Here is a 14,340-nt window from a genome sequence, read left to right as displayed (position 1 = left end):
ATGTTGGCACAAATGTGGTGAAGGGCGAATGCTTATACACTGCTGGTGGGAGTATAGCTTAGTACAACCTCTATGGAAAACAGTATGGAGATTTCTCAAAGAACTAGAAGTAGACCTACCACTTGATCCAGCAATCCTACTACTGGGTGTCTACGCAGAGGAAAAGAAGTCATTATATAAAGAAGACACCTGCACACATATTACAGCACAATTCAACAACTGCAAAATGTGGAACCAACCTAATTGCCCATCAGCCAATGAGTGGATAAAGAAAATGTGGTATATATACACTATGGGATACTACTCAGCCATGAAAAAGAATGATAGAATGTCTTTTGCAGCAACTTAGATGGAACTGGAGGCCACTGTCCTAAGTGAAGTAACTCAGAAATGGAAAACCAAATACTGCATGTTCTCACTTACAAGTGGGAGCTAAGCTATGGGTACACAAAGGCACACAGAATGTTATAATGGACACTGAAGATTCACAAGGGAGGAAGGTACGGGGTCTAAGGGATGAAAAACTACCCACTGGCTACAATGCACACTATTCAGCTGACAGTGGCACTAAAAGTCCAGACTTCCGCCAATATAGAATTCATCCATGTGTTCTAAAATCCCTTGTACTCCTTACAGTTGTTGAAATAAAAAAATTAAAAAGAAACACCAAAAGGTGGTAAATTTATGTAACAGAATATTATTTAGAAATAAAAAGAAATAAAATGCTGAATAAAAGAGATGGCTATGCCCCTGTGTCAAAGTTTACTCATGGGAGATATAACAAAGAATATTAATCATAGCACTTCCGCTGTGTGCTTTAGGTACTTCCTGTGCTTTGACCTGCTTAATCCTGACAGCAACCCATAAAGATAGATCATATCATATTGTTATTTTTATCCCACTTTACAGAGAGGAAGCTGGGGTTTATACAGAATAAGAAACTTGTTCAGGTCACATGGTTAATTAATAAGGACATAAAGTACATTGGAGACAGAGAAGACTCTAGAGGAGGTTATACAATGGATTGAATGTGTTCCCCCAAAATGTTAAAATCCTAATCTCTAATGTGATGGTATTAGAAGGTAGGGCCTTTGGGAGATAATTAGATCATGAGGGTAGAGCTCTTGTGAATGGGATTAGTGCACTTATGAAAGGGATCACAGAAATCACTCCATCTTTCGCTTTTTCTGTCATATGAGTATACAAGGAAAAGTCCAGTCTGCAACCCAGAAGACGCCCCTCACCAGAACCGGACCATGCTAGCACCCTGATCTCAAACTTCCAGGCTCCAAAACTGAGAGAAAATACATTTCTGATGTTGAGGTCATTCAGTCTGTGCCACCATTTTGTTATGGTAGCCCAATCAGACTAATACACATGCTAAGGTTTTCTTTTGTTAGCCATTAAGGATACAGAGTGCTTGTAAATCAAGGGAAGTGATGCCTATTCCCTGGCAGCTATGTGGAGGATTGCTAGATAAAAAGACTACAGAGACAAGGATGTGTGAGGAAGCCTTCCCAATGAAACAGCTAAGGGGCCATGAGAGCCTAACCCAGGCATAGCAGTCAACTCCTACTCAAGACACTGCTTACAAACCAGCTCCTCCAGAGTCATCCCCAACACTCTTCAGTTGCTCTAAAGCCCTTTGTGCTATCCCTGTTGGATATGTATGACCCTGGGCAAATTATCTAACATGCTATTATTTATAGAGAAAACATCTATCTTCACCTCCCCACCAGGTCATTACGTATTAGCATCTATCAGTACATAGCATATTGCATATCACACAGCAGCAGCCATTTAAAAGTGCCCAGTGATGAAAGGGGAGAAACAAGAAAAAGTGCCATGCTGTGCCAATTCATGGCTCTGTGGCCCAAAGATGGCAAAGCCAGGGCAGAGAGAGACAGGGCCTGTTAGGTTAGTATTTCACCCCACTTTTTTTCCTATGTTAGGGCTTTCCTCAGCATCCCCACAAAGGAAAACACACACACACACAACACAAATGGAGGAAAAAACTATTATTTGTGTGACATTATAGCTAAATTATTTTCCTGGCACCTGAGGAAAACAAAACTCATTTGGAGAGAAATAGATTAATTTTATTAGACAGTATATGTTTTAATATGTTTCTTGAAATACGATCAACACATAAAATTCACCTATTTAATATGTACGAGTCAAAAGCTTTTAGTACACTCATACAGTTGTGTAGCCACCATGAAAATCTAAGTTTAGAACACTTTCAACACCTTCAAAAGATATCTCATATTCATCAGTGACTTCTACTCCTCAGCCATAGGTAACCACTAATCAACTCTGTCTCTATAAATTTTCCTATTACAGATATTTCATATTAATGTAGCCTGTTATGTAACCGACTTCTTTCACTTAGTGTGGTGTTTGCAAGTTTCATGCATTCTGTAACATGAATCAGTACTTAATTCTTTTCTATATATGAATAACATTCAGATGTATAGATAGAATGCATTGAATTTATCCATTCGTCAGCTGATAGACATTTGGGCTGTTTCCACTTTTTGGCCATTATGCATATTACTTCTATAAATATTAGTGTACATTTTTCTTTGGACATGTGTTTTCACTTCTCTTGGATACACACTTAGGAGTGGAATACTCAGTCATATGGGAATTCTACGTTTAATGATTTGAGGAACTGCCAAACTATTTTCCAAAGTGGCTGCTCCATTTTTACATTATCATCAGTAGTGTATGAGAATTCCAATTCTTCCACATCTTCATCAACACTTGTGGATATATCTTTTTAATTATTGCCATTTGATTATAGTCATGGCATCGAAATCCTAGTGCATGTGAAGTACTATCACATCATTGTCTTGCTCCACAAGGGTGTTGAGAATCTTTTCACATGGTATTTGTTAATATTCTTTGGGGAAATAATGTCTACTTAAATCCTTTGCCATTTAAAATGGGATTATTTTTCTTCATTTTATTATATATTGAGTTAACTTTGTTGATATTATATATTAAAATGTATCTTTGTTTTGCTGTTATATATTATATATTATTATTTATATATTACATATTACATACACTATAATATAGAAGAGTTTTTATATATTCTAGATACAAATCTCCAATTTGCAAGAATTTTATCCTCTAGATTATCTATTCACTTTCTTGGCATTGTCATTTGTAGCACAAAAGTTTTAATTTTGATCAAGTTCAATGTATTCTTTATTTTTGTTTATGCTTTAGTGTCATAGCTAAGAAACCATTGCCTAATACAAGCTCAGAAAGATGTGCTTCTAAATTTTCTTCTCCATGTTTTATAGTTTTAGCTCTTACAACAGATCTGTGATCCATTTTGAGTTAATTTTTATGTATTGTATAAGGAAGGGGTCCAAATTCATTCCTTTGCCTGTGGCAATCCAGTTGTGCCAGGGTCGTTATTCTTCCCTTTATTGTATTATTTTGATATCCTGTCAAAAATCAGTTGACCATAAATGTGAGGGTTTTTTTTCGAACTCTTAGTTCTACTTCACAGATCTAACTATGCTTATGTATCACACTGTCTTGATTATGGCAGATATATAGTAAGTTTTCAAACTGGGAAGTGTGAGTTATAGCTTTGTTCTTTTTTTTCCAAGATTGTCTGGCTATTCTGGGTTCCTTGAATTTTCGCATGATTTTTGGATTAGGTTGTCATTTTCTACCAAAAAAAAAACCACACACACACACACACATAGTTGGGATTTTGATAAAGATTGCATTGAGTTTGTAGACCACTTTGAGGAGTATTGCCATATTAAGTCTTCTTATCTATGATTATGGAATGTCTTTCCATTTATTTAGATCTTCATTGACTTAACAATGCTTTTGTAGTGTACAGAATACCATCTTTCACTCATTTTGTTAAACTTATCCTTATTTTTTTGTTGACATTGTAAATGGAATTTTCTTATTGTTCTTTACTTTTTTTCATTTTCAGATTGTTCATCATTTTCAGATTGTTCTTTACTTATAGAAGAACAATTTATGTTTATATATTAATTTTATATATGCAAACTTGCTGAACTCATTTAATGGTTCTAATAGTTCTGTGGGGATTCTTTAGAATTTTCAACATACAAATCATGTCACCTGCGAGTTTTGCTTTCCAATCAGAATGTCTTTCATTTTTCTTGCCTAATCGCCCTGGCTGGAACCTCCAGTACAATGCCGAATAGAAGTGGAACAAGTAAATGTATGTTTATTGCAGCACTATTTACAAGAGTAAAGACTTGGAACCAACCCAAATTCCCATCAATGATAGACTGGATAAAGCAAATACGGCACACACACACCATGGAATACTATGCAGCCATAAAAAGAATGAGTCCATGTCCTTCGCAGGGACATGGATGAAGCTGGAAGCCATCATTCTCAGCAAACTAACAAGAACAGAAAACCAAACACTACATGTTCTCACTCATAAGTGGGAGTTCAACAATGAGACCACATGGACACTGGGAGGGGAACATTACACAACAGGGCCTGTCGGGGGTTTGGAGGCAAGGGGAGGGAGAGCATTAGGACAAATACCTAATACATGCAGGGCTTAAAACCTAGATGATGGGTTGATAGATGCAGCAAACCACCATGGCACATGTATACCTATGTAATAAACCTGCACATTCTGCACATGTATCCTATAACTTTAAAAAAGAGAGAAGTAGTTCAAGTGGACGTCTTTGTTTTATAACCTGATTTTAGGAGGAAAGCATTTAGTCTTTCAATAGTAAATATTAGGTATGATGTTAACTGTAATTGATACAGCTTTTAAATCTTTTATTCTATAAGTTCTCTGTGTGTGTGGGTGGGTGGGTGTGTATTTGTGTGTGTGTGTCTTGTGTGTCTCTGTCTCTTCTACTCTCTTTCTCCCGTCTGTTCCATCCCCACACCCTCCTCACTCACTCATTTTCTCTGCATATTTTTCCCCGTCTGAGGGTAAACCTTTGCCTGAGGTAGCAAGTGGCAACAGAATGGTAGCTGGAGAAAGCTAACTGGTACAGTTCTTCCACATATTTGCAATTAATCCTTTTCTTTTAGATTTTATCCTGACTCACTTCTACTTCTCCCAGGAAGGTCAATTCTAACATTTCTTACATGGGTATTCTGGGATGTATTTTTACATTTAGCCATCTAGATGCCTACCAATTTTTTTGGCCATTTTGGGGTTTTGTTATTATTGTTTTTAATTGTTGTTAGTAGTGATGTAACTAGATCTCTACTTTAGTGGTAAGATTATAATTATCACCCATTTAACATCCATATAATGGGAAATAAAAAATAATTTATTTCTTAAGTTCTTTGCACTGAGGAAAATCTGAGAGTAGACAAGGAGTATTGGCTAGGTTGTGAATTTGTATTTTAACATGTAGACCTTGGCTATAGACATAGCACATAGTAATATTACACATTTCTGTTCAATTATACTTATGTTCCAAAACACCACTCTTATTAAAAATAACGTTTGGTTCATATTAAAATATCTATTCATATCATTAAAAGAAGTATGGATTTAAGGTACCACTGTGTGCCTTGGAACTAATCCTTAACTATTAAAATTTTAACTTTTTATTTTGTGCTCATCTGTGAATCAGTGAGAGACTGTTCGCTTTTTCCTTTCAAATTCTTAGTTTGGTGTAAACGCCCAACGTGTTCAAAACATATGATCTCTAATGTTTGAATTAGAGGTCACCTTCCTTTACCTCAGAACTCTTTTTGTACTTCTGACTTCTTTCTACATCTTGCTTTCTTACATATTAATGGGAGCCTGCAAACAGAATGGCAGAGAGAGAATTTTGGATCCTGGGTATCTAGAATTGTGGTCATCAAACATCCATGGGCATGAGAGTAATATGGGAAGTTTAACTAGCAGATTTCTGAGCCCATTTCCACAGATTCTGTTTCTGTAGTGTGCAGAGACTGCTGGCTTCTTAGCAAAGTCTATCCATTTCCTCTTTTTCCTGGGCACACAGTTAGACCACACATCCCAGCCTGCCTTGTGGTGAGCCACAGAATGTGACTGTGTTCTAGCTAATGGAGTTCTAACATGGTGCCCCTGCTCCAGGATGGGCACCTCAATTTTTCCATGCATTCCTGTGTGTTCTTTTCCTTTGCAGTTGCTTGGAATGGTTAACTGTAAAGCAATCTTTTTCTTTTTCTTTTTAATAAGGTAATTTTCACATAACATAAAATTCACAATTTTAACCATTTTAAAGTATACAATGCAGTAATCTTTTGTTCATTTACAATGTTGTACAATCATCACCACAATCTAATTCCAGAACATTTTCATCACCCTAAAAGAAACCCTATACCCATTAAGCAATTGCCTCTCTTCTCTCCACCTACCTCCAGTCAATCATTCATCTGTTTTCTGTCTCTATGGATTTACCTATGCTTGACCTTTCATAGAAGTGGAATCATACAATATGTGGTCTTTCATGACTGGTTTATCTCACTTAGCATGATGTTTTAAAGGTTTATCTATATTGTGGTATGTATCAATATCAATACTTTATTTCTTGTATAGCTGAATAATATTCCATTGCATAAACCACTTTTTATTTTTACATTCATCAGTTGATGAGTATTTGACTTGTTTCATTTTCTATTTTGAATAATACTGATATGAACATGTGTATAACAAGCTTTTGTCTGAACACGTATTTTCAATTCTCATATTCCTAGGAGTGAAATTGCTGGGTCATATGGTAATGGTATGTTTAACTTCTTGCGGAATTGCCAACTGTTTTCCCAAATAACTGCATCATTTTACATTATCACTAGCAATGTCTGAAGGCTCCAATTTCTCCATATCCTTGTCAACACTTGTTAATATCTATTATTTTATTATAGCCAGTCTAGGGGTGTGAAGTGGTACCTCATAGCAGTTTCAATTTTCAATTCCCTGATGGCCAAGAATGTTGAGCATCTTTTCTTGCGTTTATTAGACATTTGTATATTTCCTTGGAGAAATGTCTGTTCAAATGCTTTCCCTATTTTTAATTGCATTATTTGTCTGTTTATTATTGAGTTTTGTGAGTTCTTTATATATTCCGGATTCTAGGTCCTTATAATACTTTGGGAAGTATTGCCATCATAACAATATTTCGTCTTCCAAACCACGAACACAAATTTCATTCATTTTTTTTAGGTCTTCTTTAATTTCTTCCGATGTCATTTTGTAGTTTTCAGTGTTCCTTGGCTAAATTTATTTCTAAGTATTTTATTTGTCTTTATGATACCAAAAAAGAGTTTCCTTAATTTCCTGTTGGACTGCTCATTACTAATGTATATAAATACAATAGATTTTTATCTATCTTGTATAATTCTGCCTTTTACATTATTTCTAATAATATTTTATGAATTCTTTAGGGTTTCTATATATATAAGATTATGTCATCTATAAATAGAAATAGTTTTACTTCTTCATTTCCAAACTGGATATCTGATTTTTCTTTTACTTGCCTAATTGCCCTGATTAGATCTTCCAGTATAATGTTTTTTGTTATGGATGTGTTATTGGATTTAGGGTCAATCAGATTAATTTAGGATGAGCTCATTTTGAGATCCTTCACTTAATTAAATCTGCACCGATTCTTTTTTTTAAGAAAGCCCATTCACAGATTCCAGATGATGTACCTTTTAGGGACCACCATTCAACTCACTAAACCAATTAAATATCAAGGTTATATAACTCCCTACAAATCAAAAAGGAAAGCCCAAACAACCCAGTTGAAAAATGTGCAAAAGACAGGAACAGACATGAACAAACATTTATAGAATAGAGGAAACTGATATGGCCAATACAGATATAAAAACATGTGCAACCTTATTAGTGATCTGGGAAATGCAAATGAAGACTACAATGAAATAGCATTGTATACCTATTTGATAGGCAAAGATTTAAAACATTTTAAATAGTATACAAGCGACATTTGCTATGACTGTCCTGGGCTATCTCTAGACAATACTTGTGATAATGGCAGCCCTATGACAACTAACCAGCTCTCAAGAAACTATCACTCTGTTCCTTGCCCCTGTATGGCTGACACTGGCCCTAAATAGTGTACGTGTAGAATTTCTTGCTTTCAGAGACTCTCGTTTGGTCCTGATTCCTGTCTTCCTTCTACAGCAGAACTTCAAAATTAGAACTATTATCTTCATATACTGCTTGAGGAAGTTTAAATCATTCTTTCAATAGAAACCATTTCACCCATTTGCTAGTTGAGTGAAGTGATTTTTTCTCTTGTCAAATTGTACCTTTAACAACTGTTGAGATTTTGGCACAAACTTACTTCTAATGGTAAATTTGGGCCCAGAGAAATTGCAGTGACAAAAGTACAGCACTTCCCCAAATAGCCCACTAACATCATGATTTCCCAATTGTCTGACATTAATAAATGACATTCTGTTGTCACTTTCTAAATAACATAAAACTCAATAAACATTTATGTATGATTTTCATTACAATGATCATATATTAATATTATGACATAGACTATATGCTCTTGAAGTAAATCAGAAGTTTATATTTTCAGCACTCAGTTTCCTTGTCACTGTCTGAAAACATTAAATCAACCTATTGTTTTTAAAAAGAACTACTGTTTAGGAGACACTAAGCTTAGTGAGGGGTATGACTATGTTTTATTTGTTGCTCTATTCCAAGTGCCTGATATAGCATCTGATACACAGAAAAACCCTTTGATAGATCAAATAATCTACAGCTATTCTATTTTAGTTTGCTAGAGACCAGTAATATCAATTCATTTCCAGTAAGAATAATGAAAATGGCAAGTGGTTATTAAATGCTATTCTGTACACAAAATTGTGCTGAAGCTTCATATGTGTCTCATGACATCCCCTTTAGTAATGCATGTTTAATATTGTCATTTGACAGGTGAGGAAACTAAGGCTTAGACCAGTTTTGGAGTTTTTCTAAATTCATAACGCTAATAAATAATGCTACCAGTATTGAACCCAACTTTCATTAAGTCCTAGGCTCTTGACAATTGACCCTACTTCTATCCCTAAGCCTTTGCTCTATCAGGCCTTTCAGTCTCCACAGTCCATATGGAAGTAGAGCTATTCTTTTACGGACCATTAGTTCGATCTTATCTCTAGAACACTGACTTCCTCTTAGATTCTGATGCTAGTATATCTCTGGATTTATTCTTCTTATTTTAGGACACTAAGCTCCTTGCTGAATTTCTAAGAACGGAATAAAACATATTTTTAAGAATTTCCAGTCTGTTATGCCTTGATCATTTTATCTCTTTTTTCCTTTCCTTAAATTAAGGGCATTTTACAGAAATAGTGTATTATTTTTCTATTGTTCCTATACCAAATAAACAAATTTTGTGGCTTAAATTGACATAAATTTATTATTTTACAATTCTGTAAAAGTCTTATATTGCTCAAATAATTAGTTTTGGCCCACCAAAGTAATAAAAGATAATCTAACTTAATCGTATCTCCAAAATCCCTTTTAACATTTAAAGTAACTTTTTTCACAGTTTCCAAGAATTAGGTTATGACATCTTTGCAGGAAACATTATTTTGCCTACTATAGATAGTTAACCTGTCCTCTATATTCCATAGAGGATTTCTTAATTGAAAATTCCTTTTCATCATTATAAGACTATTCCACCCAATTCAATTCAGCTTATTTCTTAACCTTATTAATCCTTATTTTCCAAGGGGCACCACAATAGATGAAGAAAAACCAAAATATAAGAAGTGTATGTTGTCGCTCAGGACTTCAAGGTATTTACAGTCTTCTGGGGTAGATGTGATGTAGAATTAACTAAATGAAAAAGAGTGTTGAGTTGTCTAGAATTAAATATGCAATATAAGGTTTTTATCCATTTGATAACTTCAAGAGATATGATTTTAAAATCACTCTGGCTTATGGAGTGTAGCAAAATGCTAAGAAGGTATAGAAAAGTCAATATTTTTTTATTTTCACTTTCAATTTGGTTATGAGAAGTGCTTTAGAGGGAGGAACTGAAGCTCCAAAAGTAATAAATAACTTACCAAAGGCCATGCAGAAAATGAATTGAAGAGCTTGTATTTAAATCCAGTTGTGCCTGACTCCAAAGTAAATGTTCTTTTCATATATGCCTCTAGATATAACTAAATAGTTCACTCAAAAATAGATTATTATTTCTTACATTTCTAACTGATCATTAAGCCTTTGTTTTATTAAATTCATCTATATACTCCAAAAAAAATAGTCTTATTTGTTTCTGTGTGGGGTGAGGCTAGGTGATGAATTTTAAAATACTGAGCTCTATTCTCTTTGAAAGTGAAGCATATTTAATGCGTGTTGAACAATGACTTTCCAGACACAACTGACAAGTTTTGTTTCTGGTTATTCATCTGATACCTACCACTTTAAAACTGAAAAGTGATATGTTGACTTCAGCTCGTTAACAACAGCATCTACAAGAAATATATGGTATGCCTGACAGACATCCTTTTTCAGTAACTGCTATAAAAACAAGCCTAATAGACTCAAAATTGTTATGGAAAAATTAATCATAGTGGATTAAGCAGAATCATTTTATGATTTCCACAGGCATTTCTTTTGAAGTACCTGGCCACAGTTCAGTTTTCTTAGCTATACAAGGAAATATAAACTAAAACTTAACACAGGTAAAGCAAAACCGGAGAAGAAAGAAAGAACACAGAAAAGAAGGAAAAGAAAGCTTAACCAACCCCCAAACAAAGCGAGATATGAAGTAGTTGTTGAGAAATTCCAAAGACTTGAGAAGTCCAACTTCTTTGAAACGGTGTGGTAGAAAGTTGAGAACAGGCAATTATCCAGAAAAAATGGATATGTATTATCCAAAGGCCACACATGCAGAGATGGTAAAGGTGCTTTACAACAGAGAGCATGTTTTATACAAGCAGTATTAAGCTTGAGATGAAGAAAAAGAGGATAACTTAAATAAATGCTTTCACTCTCTCCAAAAGTATTCACACCATTGTTCTGTTGTGCCAAAATATATACATACATATATATATGCACACACATATATGTATCTATATGTATATAATTTTTGTAGGATTTGTGGAACAATTTGTGTGCCTCTCCAAAGAGAGAAAAAGAGCCAAAGATAAATTCCAAATTTGCCACTGACTCACTGAGGGACCCTGGGCAAATCATGTAAGCTTCAAGTCTCAATTTCCTCAGCTGTAAATAAGTGGATTGAAATAGATTAGCTGTCAGGCCCATTTCAATTATATATACACATTTTTTAGTAAGTTTCTGCAAATAATTGCGGAAAAGTCAAAAACACTTATCTACCAAGCTGAAGGTGAAAAGTGAAGGCTGTCATCAGCCAGGTTCAAAATCAGCTTCTTTAGCCAATTGGTAGAATAATACATGAGTTACACCGTGATCAAGATTTCTGTGACCGAGAAAAATACCCTAGGTGGTGGCGCCAGTTATATTACTCACTCTGCCCACTATGAAATATTCAACCATGATAAGGTAATCATAATGGTTAGAAACAATATTAAAATCAAGCACATCCTAAATGTAATGTGGTATCCTACATCAGGTCTCAGAACAGAATGAGGAAAATAGTGGAAAAACTGGTGAAACTCAAATACTTAATAGAATTGTGCCAATGTCGACTTCGTAGTTTTTGTTTGTTTTGTTTTGTTGTGAGATAGAGTCTCACTTTATCGCCCAGGCTGGATGCAGTGGCTTGATCTCGGCTCACTGGAACCTCTGCCTCCTGGGTTCAAGCGATTCTCCCATGTAGCTGGCATTACAAGTGCCCATCACCACATCTGGCTAATTTTTGTGTTTTTAGTAGAGATGGAGTTTTGTCATATTGGCTAGGCTGGTCTCAAACTCCTGACCTCAGGTGATCTGCACTCCTTGGCCTCCCAACTTGCAGGGATTACAGGCATGAGCCATTGCGCCCTGCTAACTTTAATTTTGACAAATATGTAACATAGAAGATACTGGGGAAAAGGTATATGAGAACACCCTGTACTACTTTGCAATGTTTCGTAATTCTAAAATTATTTCAAAATAAGAATGTTATGTAAACAAATTAAATACACCATTGGAAATTATTTTAGGTGGTTCTTTTTTAATCTCCCTTTTCTAGCACCTAGGTTTCCTTGATATCCACTGGATTCTTTCATTGAATTGGCCTCCATTTTATTCTGTGATGTCTCATATATCTGTTTGCCTCTCAACCTCTAGGACAATGCCATGCATAGAATAGTAGTGATCAATAATGTTTCTTAACCAAATGAAGAAGGGAAGAGATGTATATCTCTCAACAGTACAATGTGGTATCACATACATGTTGGTGCTCAATTTGCATCTGGTGTGTGAGTGAATAGTTACTATTCATAAGAGAGATTGTTGCCCACTTGATTTGATTTCTCTGGAGTTCTGGTATTCTACATGCTCATTTGTCTGCTTTATAATGAAAAATAAGCAGGAATTTGATTATCGATTATAAGAAGAAAGTCCTAGAACCATTTATTTGTATCTGTTGTGCTCTATCCTCTATCCATTTCTCTTCTCTATCCATCTTCCCTGAAGGTACAATATAGTTAGATCTTGCAAATAATTTTCAAAATCTCTAAACTTCATATAGATTGCAAATGGGCAGTAGCCCCAGTAGCCTTTTCCAGGCTGTTCCTTTCCCTTTACTTATTCTCTTTTCCTACTCTATGCATCATTAACAATGCTAAAAATATCAGAGAACTAATAGCTACTGGGAAAGTTTGTGGCTAACAGGGTGGATAGAAACAGGCACACACATTCTGGGTATGGAGTGAAGCTACATTTCTAAAACTGGCAACTAAGGAATGTAGAAATGGTTTCCCTCCCCTTTCTTGCCTCCCTGTCTGCACCACCTTTCTTTGTGTATCCCCAGACATCCTGGACGACATGAAGAGGATCTGATATAAGGTGTTAGCTCCATTCAGCTGCACCTGTGCAAAAACATTAGTTAATGTCTCATTGAAACGTTCCACATGTTTCTTTTACCTCAAACCAGATTAGTGACGGCATTCTCACACGCTCCCTTAATCCTGGCCCCCATAAATCCTTTATGAGTCCCTCCCTCCATTGTCCTTCCCATCCATCAAGAACTTAGTGAAATCCTTTGGCATGTACAGTACATCTTTTCCCTGAGCCCATTCACAAAGAAGCCCTGTCATTGCTATATTTTCAGCCACCATTCTTTCCCCCACCTTTGTATTTGAGTGTGTGTGTGTGTGTGTGTGTGTGTGTGTGTGTGTGTGTGTGCAGTAGGTGGCTAGTGAGAGGGGGTAGACAGTTCTACAAATGGTGAGGATTTGATAATGATATGGGAAAACTTAGGCGAGGGTAAGGGTGAAAGGGAGAGGTTATCCAATGTGGAAAACTTAGATCCTAACAGCTTTCATGCAATCTTATTATGTGTCTATAGACATAGACTAGGCTGAATTTTATCAGTAACAGTGACTAAGATCAATGTCTCCAAATAATATTATAATCTTCCAAACCTGTCCCTTTTCTTATATCCAGAACAACCATAATTTAAAAAAAAAATTGAATCACTATCTGGAGAGATAAACTAGTACTAAATTCTCTACTACCTCCTTGAAGGGGATTAAGCACCCCTCAATTAGTTCATATAGTCTGATATTTTCCAATGTCTTTATCATTATTGTGCTCTAAGGAAAAAACTTAAATTTTATTGCTATAATTTAATGTAATTAATTAAAGTAATTTACATTTGGAGAGTGATGTCAGCAAGATGGTAGCACAGGAGTATCCAGGGCTTATCTCCTCATTGAAGCATTAATTTGAACAAACTTCCACGCATAAAAATACGTTCACAAGAGTTAAGGAATCCAGGCAAGAAATTACAGCACCTGGCTGAAGCACAGAAATAAGAAAATATGCATTAAAGAGAATAGGAAGGACAGTTTTACATGACCTCAACCACTCCTCCCCCAAGCCCACACAGCAGAGTGCAAAGAAAGATAACCTTTATTAAGGAAAGGAGACTGAAGTGAGCACCCAACTTCACCATCAACCCCAGCATTTGGCCCACCTCAGTGAACCCTGCCACCAGACTTGCTCCCATGGCTTTGGGTTCCAAGCTGGCTCCACAGCCCCAGTGCTCAGATCAGCACCCACAGACCAAGACTCCAAGCCCACACCAGTACCAGGCCATTCCCCTATAAACCTAGGCTTCAGACCTGCCAAGCCCCAGGCCGGCCCCATGGACCCAGAATCCAAGGATTCAGCTCCACGCTCACCTTGCTCCCTCCTTCACTTCCATG

This window comes from Papio anubis, chromosome 13 (assembly GCF_008728515.1).
Source record: "Papio anubis isolate 15944 chromosome 13, Panubis1.0, whole genome shotgun sequence".
Classification (NCBI taxonomy): domain Eukaryota; kingdom Metazoa; phylum Chordata; class Mammalia; order Primates; family Cercopithecidae; genus Papio; species Papio anubis.
Note: the sequence above shows the minus strand (reverse complement) of the source record.